Below are 5746 nucleotides of genomic sequence, written 5' to 3'. Positions count from 1 at the left end.
CTTTTCTCATAGAACAAAACTCCAGGGCATCTGAATGAAATCCAGGCAGATTGATGAAATTCTGTATACCCTGAAGTTAATTCTATAGTTTCTATTCTTTCAAGTGACTATAGGAGTAGATCCTAGAGAAAGAATTCATCAAATCACCAGCGTTTAAAAAAATGTTGTGACACCTAAAGTTGTGCTTAAATTAAACAAAAAATGGTCACTTGCTCTTTTGGTTATTATATCACATTCTTTTCTTGATTCTCCCTCCTCCTAAAAAGAAAAGTTGTTAAACAGATCCATGTACAAATACAAATTATGTATTAAAAAAATGCATCTGAGGAATGTATATTTAAAGGGTAGAGGTAAGGAAAAGAAAAAGTTGAGGAAAGAGCTAGACACTGAGTGGAAGCTGCAAGTCCCCCATTCAGAAATGGGAGGAGGGGCAACAAAAAGTTCCAGCATTTAGTAAGTGCCCATTGTGTCAGACATTGTTGTTTGGGGATAGAAAAGACAAAAAAACAGCTTGTCCTCAAGGACTGTTCCAATGCCTAGTTCAAAGACAATCCCAAAGAGAGTTGTATAAGAAACAGCAAACACCTCAGTTTGGCTAGAATATAAGGGTGTGTTTAAGGGAATACTATGTGATTAGTTTGTTCTTTGTTCTCAAAGAGGACCAAAATGACATCACTGTGTTAGAATCAAGTTACAGTATGTCCAAATGTAGCTGATCAGACCAATATCAGCTTAGAATGCTTTGCCACAGATTGGACACAAATAGTCCCTATGAACATTTGGGGTAGCTTCTTTAATTTTGTGTATCTCACATTTCTTTTGGGTTAATTCAATTCTGCTTTGCTCATAAAGCACAGCACTTTGTCTGATGAGGGCACGTCACGCTGCGCAGTCCTATGCCAGTGTCTCCCATGCCATACAATCAATTCTAAAATTCTTAAGAGAGACCCTAGGAATGTCTTTGTATCACTTTTTTTTTTTCTGACCTTGTGAGCATCTATCCTATGTGAATTCTCCAAAAAATAATCTATTTGGCAAGCATGCATTTGACATTTAAACAATGTGGTGAGCTCAACTAGTGGGGAAAACCCTCTATCAATACAGTTCTGCACCTTAAAGAGTTATCTACGATACATGAACTGATACTGAGTGAAGTGAGTAGAACCAAGAGAACATTGTACACAGCTACAAAAACATTATGCAATGATCAACTCTGATGGATGTGGCTCTTTTCAACAATGAAGTGATTCAAATCAGTTCCAATAGACTTGTGTGGAGAGAGCCATCTGCATCCAGAGAGAGTACTATGGGGACTGAGTGTGGATCACAACATAGTATTTTTATTCTTTTTGTTGTTGTTTGCTTGATTTTTTTTCTTTCTCATTTTTTTCTTTTTGATTTGATTTTTCTTGTAAGCATGATAAATGTGGAAATATGTATAGGAGGATTTCACATTTAACATATATTGAATTATCTACTGTCTGGGGAGGGGGTTGGGGGAAAGGGAGGAAGAAAAATTTGGAGCACAAGGTTTTGCAAAGGTGAGTGTTGAAAACTATCTTTGCATGTATTTTGAAAATAAAAAAGCTATTATATAAAAAATGTAATCTACAGCATTAAGAGATCAAGTAATTTGGTTAGAGTCACACAGCCAGTGTCATAGGTGAATCTTAAAGACAGGTCTTCAAGACTTTATGGCAGACTATCTACTATATACCACACTGACTCTTTGAATTGGTACAGTAAAGAACCTCACCATCTACTAGAAATTTTCTTCTGTCTGGACTCTATTTGGGACATTCACCACAATACTAGCAAACTCCATATTCAACAATATAATAAGTGAAGGAAATGTTTTGCATGATTTCCCATGTATAAGAGGTATTATATTGCTTTCCTTCTCAGTGAGTAGGGGAAGAGTCAGGGGAAGGGAGATAATTTTGAATTTGATATAAAAAATAAATAACAATACAGCAAATGATACCAAAAAAGTAAACAAGAGGAGATGGTGTTGATTGTGGTAGAAAAGAATCAGATAATTTGGAATTTTTTTTCCTTGCCTTTAGAATAAAATACAAATTCCTCTTTTTGGTTCTTCAAACCCTTCACAATCTGGCTTCTTTAATGCCTGAACTTTTTATTCGTATCTTCAACACTGAGGACCTAGCACCTACAGCAGGTGTAGTGGAGAGTGGGCTGAGCCTGGAGTCAGGAAGACCTTCATGTACATCCAGCTTCAGACACTTTCTAGGTATATGACCTTGGTCAAGTCAACTAACTTGTGCTTGCCCCAGTTTTTTCATTTATCAAATGGGGAGTGTAATAGGACTCACCTTACTGGGTTGTTGTGAGGTCCAAATAAGATATTTGTAAAGCACTTAGCATAATACCTGGCATATAATAGGTTCTTTATAAATATTTATTTCCTTCTTTTCATAGATGCTTGCTGATTGATTTATCTGGAAGCAGACGGAAACAGAATTATGATGGACAGGACCCAGAATTTAATAGAAGGGAGTAAGTGGGCCAGATTGCTTTCGAGAAATCATTCAGTGTCTTTAATGATCCCAAGCTTTTTCTTGAAACACATACATACACACACACACACACACATTTTAAAAATCAACATGGTTTCCAAGATTCTATGTGGCTGTACGTATTGGAGTTTTATAATCTCTAAGGATTCTAAATTTCCCATAACCCAAAGGGCAATATAGAGACATCTGATGGGCATGAATAAATGGGTTTTAACATGTTACATTGTGTACAAAAAGCATAGTATAAATAGATCATCAAAGAATTGTGTGCCTTAGAAAAGGAGGTAGAAAGAGAAAGGCATAGCAGATGGACAGCACAGTCTGTACTCCATTGACATCCAAATACCAAGATACCTAGAGATATCTCTTCATTTTCCACCTGGATGAACTCCTTTTGCATTTCATTGGCTTCTCTTCTGTGCCCCAGGAAACTCATCTTGAAAAATTCAATCTTGGTTATTCACACTTTATCTGTAGTCTCTGCTCCTCTGATTAGAGGGTGTAGCCATGAACTCTTCAACTTCCATTTAAGGTGGAGAAGCAGGAGAGATGACATTCCTCAGATATCTCTTCATTTTCTTCCCATCTGCACTCATTTTGGATTTATTTGGCTTCTTCACTAACCCCCCTCTCTGATGTCACTAGATATGTCCTATTCACATCTCTGCTGTCTTTTGCCTTTAGATTGTAAACTCTTTGAGGGCATGGTCTCCCTCCATCTCTCCCTTCCTCCCTCCCTCTTTCTCTCCCTCCCTCCCTCCCTTTTCCTTCCCTCCTTCTTTCTCTCCCTTTTCCTTCCCTCCTTCCTTCTCTCCCTTTTTCTTCCTTCCTTCCTTCTTTCCCTTTTCCCTCCCTCCTTCCCTCTCTCCCTTTTCCCTCCCTGCATCTTCTCTCCCTCCTTCCCTCCCTCCCTCCATTTCTCTGTCTCTGTCTGTCTCTGTCTCTGTCTCTCCTCAGCACTAAGCACAGTGCCAGGCACATAATAGATCATTAATAAATCTGTATTGACTATTGATTATTGGCTAAAAGAAAGTCCTCAGAAGTCTGCAATCCATTTGTGGAACATTTATAGGAGGCTATAGGTGAGAGTCATATAGGAGGAGAGCATGTAGAAAGATTTTGAGTGTATGAAATGCCTTCCAGTGTTGAGATCACAAATCCATAGAAATAGCCTATAGGTGCAAGTCATAGAATAAAATAATACTGGAAGATTTTTTTTTTTTTAAATAAGCCAGCATTTATGTAGTCCTTGAATGTTAGCAAAGAACTTTATAAGTATTGTCTCATTTGATCCTCATGACAGCTCTGGAAAGTAGGTGCTATCATTACCCCTATTTTACAGATGAGGAAACTGAGGCAGAGGAAAGTGAAGTGATTTCTTTGAGTTACCTAACTAGGGAAGATCTGATTTTATCTTTGATCTCAGATCTTCTTGAATCCAAAGCAAATACTCAGAATGACAATGGACCCCATGGAAAGACAGATTACTGGACAAACAGATTGTAGCATGATGCTTTCTGTCCTTCCCTCTAACTTCTGAACCTCTCTCTGAATTCCTTTAAGTACCAACTAAAATATCACTTTCTACAAGAAGTCTCTCTAACTCCCAGTTCCAGGATTATTTCCTATTTATCTATTTATTCTGAATCTATATTGCTTTGCATATATTTGTTTTCATATTTTTCCCTCCACTAGAGGGTAAGCTCTTTTTATTTTTATTTTTATTTTTTTTTGGGTATCCCCAACCCGTGCGCCTAGTGCACGGTTTTTGCTTAACAAGATCTTAACTGAATGAACTAATATTGAATGAGTGAACAGGGACTTGTTTCATATAACCCCCAGCAGTGCTTAGCACATGATAGATGCTTAATTAATGCTTAATCGTTGATTGTACTGGAAGAGAAGCTCTAAAACTTTCCGGATTCAGGACTCCTTTGCACTTAACTCCAAACACGCCAAACAGCTTTTGTTTATGGGCATTATATCGATCCCTATTCACCCTATTAGCAATCAAAGCGTCTTAATATTATTATAAAAATAATTTTCATTTCGAGATCCTTCAGGGATCCCCCATCACATTTCAAAGAACTCGAGGTCGCAAGACCCAACAAATAGTGTTCCTCCTTTCTAGTTGCGCGACCTTGGGCAATGACACCGATCTTCTGAGCCTTAGTTTCCTTATCTATAAAATGGGATGAATGTTACTTGCTTCAAGGATACAATGTACTAGTCAGTGTTTTGTAGCCAGAGAGAGTACACAGATGCTATTTCTTGCCACTATTTAATCTTTCCCCCCGCTTTTCCTGTTCTCAGACTCTCGCGAAGCCTGGGAGCTGTTTAGGGACGAGGGTATTAAGGTGTTCATTTCCCCGGGGTCTGACTCTAACCCCGATTTATTTCATTGTAACTTGCTTTTTTTTTTTTTTTTTTTTTTTTTCCTTAAAGAGAAAACAACACGCTCCCTGATTCTACGGAGCCCTTAAGGCGGACGTCTCCTGTTGGCGATTTCTATTTTTTTTAGAAATGACTGAGAAGGCTTACGGGTCACTTGGGCTCCGTTGTAGTCGGCTCCGTGCGTGCGTGCGTGGTGCGTGCGTGGTGCGTGCGTGTGCACACGTGTGTGTGTGTGTGTGTGTGTGTGACGGGAGGCAGCCACTTTGTCCATTCCTTCCTTTGTAGTGCTTTTTCGGGGCAGGCCCATCCGCTGGATCCTCCCCAGGTGGTCACCGAATCCTGCCTCTTCCGTACGACTCCTCCTTCTCCTCTTCTCCCGTGTGAGAACGCCACCTTGTGGCTCAGTCTCTGCGCTCTCCCTCCTGGACGCCCCGCGAGGGAGGGAGGGAAGGAGGGAGACCGTACCATTTCAATATTAGGTGGAGAGACATTTTCTAGTGACTGACTGGGAAGCGTGACATTCGATCGCGCCATACTTTTTGACTGTCTCTGAGGTGAAATCAGAGAGAGAGAGAGAGAGAGAGAGATGGTCGTTACAAAGGAGAGAGCTGGCTTTTCCGTTCGTTCCTCCCCACGGGAAGGCAGCCTTGGTACGTCCCGCTTCTCAGTTCCCTCTCCATAGTGGTAGGGTCCAAGGAGGGGAAGGCATACCCTGCTGCTTGGGTGCTCCGCTCCCGAGGCTGGGTTTGGCCAGCGCGTGCCCCCTCTGGCCGGGCCGGAGTGGTACGCGCCGCCGCGCCCTGATTGGCCGCCGG

This window comes from Sarcophilus harrisii, chromosome 4 (genome assembly GCF_902635505.1).
Source record: "Sarcophilus harrisii chromosome 4, mSarHar1.11, whole genome shotgun sequence".
In the NCBI taxonomy this organism is placed as follows: Eukaryota; Metazoa; Chordata; class Mammalia; order Dasyuromorphia; family Dasyuridae; genus Sarcophilus; species Sarcophilus harrisii.
The sequence above is the reverse complement of the archived record's forward strand: the minus strand, read 5'-3'. Positions refer to the sequence as shown.